The sequence below is a fragment of the Astyanax mexicanus genome, chromosome 14 (assembly GCF_023375975.1).
Source record: "Astyanax mexicanus isolate ESR-SI-001 chromosome 14, AstMex3_surface, whole genome shotgun sequence".
Classification (NCBI taxonomy): Eukaryota; Metazoa; Chordata; class Actinopteri; order Characiformes; family Acestrorhamphidae; genus Astyanax; species Astyanax mexicanus.
This window is the reverse complement of record NC_064421.1, coordinates 23,131,841-23,137,168: the sequence shown is the minus strand read 5'-3', so window position 1 is coordinate 23,137,168 and position 5,328 is coordinate 23,131,841. Positions and strand designations below refer to the sequence as shown.

At 39.6% G+C, this 5,328-nt stretch overlaps 1 long non-coding RNA gene across 1 annotated transcript; it reads left to right on the top strand.

Annotated features, from left to right (window-relative positions):
• Positions 1-250: 250 nt before the first annotated feature.
• Positions 251-2,737, top strand: LOC125781062 (uncharacterized). The gene is made up of 2 exons (XR_007424169.1): positions 251-1,527; positions 1,619-2,737. It is a non-coding gene; the product is annotated as an uncharacterized LOC125781062 (long non-coding RNA).
• Positions 2,738-5,328: the final 2,591 nt, after the last annotated feature.

Here is a 5,328-nt window from a genome sequence, read left to right as displayed (position 1 = left end):
ATATATATATATATATATATATATATATATATATATATATATATATATATATATATATATATACATTTTTTTTCAATCTCAGTCAGCTTTACTTAATTTATTTACAAGGTTTCTAATCCGATGTTACAAAACTCATATGACATTTTAAAAGCATGTTTAAAAGCAAGTCCACTAATTCCTTTGATTTTCTCTCAAGGAAGTCTTTATTTTAAAGAAATGTTTGACTGCATGTTCAAATAATTGATATTTACGATGTTAAGAAACAGTAAATATTAATATTAAAGGTATTTTTCAGCTGATCAGACAAAATGACATTTAATCCAAAAACCTGATTATGATTAAGAGAATGAAGTGTCATGTGAGTGATCTTGTTTGGGCTGACTCAAGTGTCTGAAACTAGTGAGTTGTTTCTGGATATTTGACCTGAACTGTGTATGTGGGTGAGTGTGCAAAGGACAGTTAGGCTGACACCCTAAAACTGAATGTCCAGTATGTAGCATGTAATGCAGAAGTCAGCGCCTAAGCAGCAGAGATGAGGCCGGAGGACACATAGAAAACAGTAGTAATCAATAAATGATTTAACTTAATCAGTTAGAAACAGTTGCTGAGGAACCGTTTAACTGACCTTTGCACAGTATGTATGGGTGGGATTTTGGGGATATAAGGTCTTGCAAATGTAAGGATCATTGAACTTCTTCTACTGAAACTCTGTCTGAGTGGAAGGGGTTCCCAGAGCTCTGTTGTAATAAATTGCTAATTTGCTGAAGATCTAAGTATCCTGTCTCTCTATCAACTCTACTTCGGGCTTCCATCAAAAGAATCAAGGGGAACGCACTGGAGCAGTTGAGGGTAGTGCTGATTTTCCCAACAATTTGGAGGCACCGCTGGGATGGAGGTTTGGAGTTAGAGTGAATTCGGACCTCAGAGACGATCCTGTGAACCACTAGTCCAGCTGCAGCAATAAAATCAGGTAAGCAGAGCCTGTTTAATCGAAATCTGCAGATTGGTCTAAGCTAAATTTTGGACACAGTGGTCTCATTTGATTGCCTCCATCTAAAACAATAGAGAGATTGGATCTGGGCACATTGTAAATATCTAAATTGGGGTGAAATTTGGGGCATTGTATGTAGGTCTATCGTTTTGTTTGTGGCTTGCTCGCTTGAGGGATGAATGGGACCATATAAGGGGTGAAGTACTTTTAGAGTATGAGTGTCTAGTTTAATTTAAAGAGTAGTTTAAAAAGTGTGAACGGGGGTCCTTAGGGAAAAGTGGGCAGTACTCCCACGAAACCACGGACGTGGCAACCCCACCTGGATTCGGACGCGGGCCAGTAAAGCTAGGTTTTGGCGGTTCCTCGGGGTTGGTGGTCCTAGAAATACCGAAGTTCTATGACTGGGTTATAGAGCGATTCTGTGTATGGCGTTTTGTCAGAGACAAGTAATCTGTCTGTATGTTTAGTTTAAAATATTGTATAGCGCAATCGGCTGCGTGCACACTGGTGCGTAGTTGTGAAGTTGCTGCATACTAGTTTTAACTGTGTGAATGTGGTTTAAAATATTGTATAGCGCAATCGGCTGCGTGCACACTGGTGCGTAGTTGTGAAGTTGCTGCATACTAGTTTTAACTGTGTGAATGTGGTTTAAAATATTGTATAGCGCAATCGGCTGCGTGCACACTGGTGCGTAGTTGTGAAGTTGCTGCATACTAGTTTTAACTGTGTGAATGGGTGTGCAAGCCGAGAGGGCTTGAGTGTGATTGGGGAGGCAGTTACAGGTATTTGCTTCCGTCAGGGACGGCTATTTGAGGATAGAAGTAAGCACGGCTCGGCCGGCTGGTCAGGGACCAGGAGTACCTAGCGTTGTGTAAAAGAAAACACACAAGAGTTGTCCTAGTGCGTTTAGGATGATCTTGTCATACACAGAGTATTGCTGTACATTTGAGCATTAAAAGAAAAGGGGTTTGAGTCCTCTAGCAATGTGCTTTGCTTAATGTTGTCTGTGTCTGCGGGGTGAAATTAAAATTGTAAATTATAGTGCCTGTAAAATTTGTAAAATTAAGCTAAGTGATTGTGTGTGGCAGTGAGTGAGAGAGTGATTGTGTGTGGCAGTGAGTGAGAGAGTGATTGTGTGTGGCAGTGAGTGAGAGAGTGATTGTGTGTGGCAGTGAGTGAGAGAGTGATTGGGTGGGGCAGTGTGTGTGTTTGTGTGTGGGGCAGAGAGAGTGTGTGACAGTGGATGAGAAAGTGTGTATGTGACAGAGTGTGTGAGAGTAGGTGAATATTGCAGTAAGAGGGTGTGAGCGTGTGTATGTGACGGATTGTGTGAGTGTGTGTATATTGCAGTGAGTGTGTGTGAGCGTGTGCATGTGACAGAGGGTTTGAGAGTGTGTGTACATTGCAGTGAGAGTGTGTGAGCATGTGCATGTGATGGAGTGTGTGAGAGTGTGTATATTGCAATGAGAGTGTGTGTGAGAGTGTGTATATTGCAGTGAGAGTGTGTGTAAGCATGTGTGGAGCTCCGTCGGGCTCCGGTGAGAGGTATGAGTGGATGAATGTACAGAGTGGTGTGTGAGAGAAAATAAGAAGTACGGACGAGTCCCACTGCAGGGGAGGAGTCCAAGGCAGAGTAGGTGGTTAAAGTTGGGCCAATTCACAGAATTGGGAAAGGTTTCCTTTTGTACATTAACATTCTAGGAAAACACATTATAAAAATAGAAAAAGGATCAGTTCAGGAGGAAAAGAGAGGGCAATACACAGTAAAGATGGGGGATAGAGGTAAACAGGAGGGAGAATCTTATACGTGGGGATCCATGAACAAGCAGATAGAAAATTTAATAAAAATGGGGTGGTAAGCAAGACAAAGCAACTAAAAAGGGGGAGGCAGAATTGAGGACAAGAATTAGCTTAATTCTGGAGGAGTAAGGGTACAAACCAGACACATGAGGGGTTAAATTGGCCTTAATATGGGATCAGTGGAGAAGGGCAAAAGCAGAACAGGATAGGGCCCAGAAGCAACTAGAGAAGGCTAGTATTCTAGCTAAAAATATGGAAGTTCAGAATACAAAGCACTTGTGCCTATAAAAAAAATAAAAAATCCAGCTACTGTCCGCATTTCCTATTGTATTGCATATTGTATTTAAGTGTAAACTGAGTTTATCATTCAGCGATATGCCAAATTATTTATATTCTTTTTTTTAGACTCTGAATGGGGGATACTGCTAGGGTAATAAAATAAAGTTCTAAATCAATATTATAATATAAGATCATGAGCATGAGTTTTCATGGCATTTAAAACTAGATTGGGCTTATACAATGTCACATGTAAAACATTTAATGAGCTCTATAGTTTTCTTGCTGCAGCACAAACAGAATCAGCTGAGCAATATACAATTGTGTAATCTGCATAATAGTGAATTTTGCAGTCTGAGGTAGAAGCAGAGCCAGCAATATAATTTAGGAATATATTAAACAAAACCGGACCAAAGATTTAACCTTGTGGTACACATTTAAGATACAGATGCTAAATCTGATTTATAATTATTCAATGACATGCATTGTTTTAGTTTTGGGTCCACTCCAGAGCAGTTTTATCAAAGCCAATCATTTCTAAATTCTTTAAAAGAGGTATGGGAGTAAAGGTAATAGTGATGGTAATAAATAAAATATGTACATAATTAATAAACTATGGGTACGTGGGGCCTTGCACAGGCTTTCACGGGCAACACCAGCTAGTGCATTTATGACAGTACGACGTACCTGGGTTTGCGCTCCCTAACTGTGCCCTGCAGGAACACTACAGCACTAAATGTTGATAAAACTGTGCTGCTACGCTGTGTGTGGTTCAGTGGGATAGGCTGGTTAGCCAAAGACGGGTAAGATCCCAACATATGACAAAGGGACAACCTAAGGCAGGCACAGTCTCGATCTGACCACCACATGCAATTCAACAGACCACGGAGAAATATCTCTGAAGTGTTCCAAGAAGGGAAGAGGAGTTGACAATGCAGGGGGAGAAAAGGGAGGCGCAGGCAAAGGGGTGTGTCTCCGTGAAAGTCTGGGCGTGGTGGCCTGGCCCAAAGGACAATTGGAGCAAATTTGTGGTAAATTTCTGCAACAGAACGAAGTTCTGTTTCAGAAAAAGGGGGAAATATAAATAGATCCATTGTTACCTTTACCACCATTAGTTTAACCATTATTTTTTGGGCAATTCAAAAACTTTTTGCTTTTTTCAGCTTTGAAAAATTTTAGGTTATCAGTTTTTAAACTTTTTGGCTGATGAAACCACCACTATGCAGATGGGCAATTGCTTTCAGTAAAGGTAAAAAAAAAAAAAAAAAAAAAAAAAAAAAAAACTAACTTTAACTAAACTTTTAAGACACACCCAATCATAATTTTAAATACAAAATATAAACAGTACATGACATGCTCAATCCTGATTTTAAAATAAGAAATAAAGAGAGTTACAAATTTAGGAAATGTGTGGGTTTAATAAATTGTTTAAGTAAGTGTCAGTAGAGTAAATGAGTATGAAGAGTAGTTATTTATCACAGAAAAAAAAACCTTAAAACACTAAATAAAACAAACTAGATCTGGAAATCAGGTTTTCATAAAATCTCTGACAAAATAACATAAGACAAGTAAATAGCACACTGAGGAAAAAGTGGGAACAAGATACAGGACATGCGGACAGAAGCAGGAAAATGTAAAATATAACTGTCTATGTGATTAGTTGGAGTCATGGGGAGTAGTTAGAAGAAAGGGACTGTGTGCAGGGGAAGGCGTGTGAGCCAAAGGAGGATAATAATTGATAATTTGGATAATTAGAGGTAGCAATTAAATGGAAAGAAACAGCAAAATGTTAGGAATCTGAAAGCACCTGTGACAGTAAACTGAGAATCAGGACACTTGAAGGAGGTAAGAAAACAACAATTGGGCTAAAATCTGTGCACAGACAAAATTTAGAGCTACTTCCCTTAGAAAGTTAAATTGGAGCTCCAGTCTATTATGATAAATGTCCATTAACCAACTTAATTTGCAGGAAGGAGACATGAAGGACCACATAAAAGACTTTCAAATGGAATAGAAACCCTGAAACACCCAACAACATGTGTTCAATGAATATAAATAAGTCTCGTTTCAGATTTTACACAACAGGTGGGAGAAAAAGCTGAGGAGGTGACGGCTTGGACCATTCCAGTAGCAAAGGGGGTCTTATTTCGCCACTACAAGAGAAAAGGGAATGAGCCTCGCTGGATTTGGCCATTCCGGATGACAGAGAAAACAATGCACACAGTCCGGATGAAGGGCAGAGGGTCCACCTGGTACCAGTG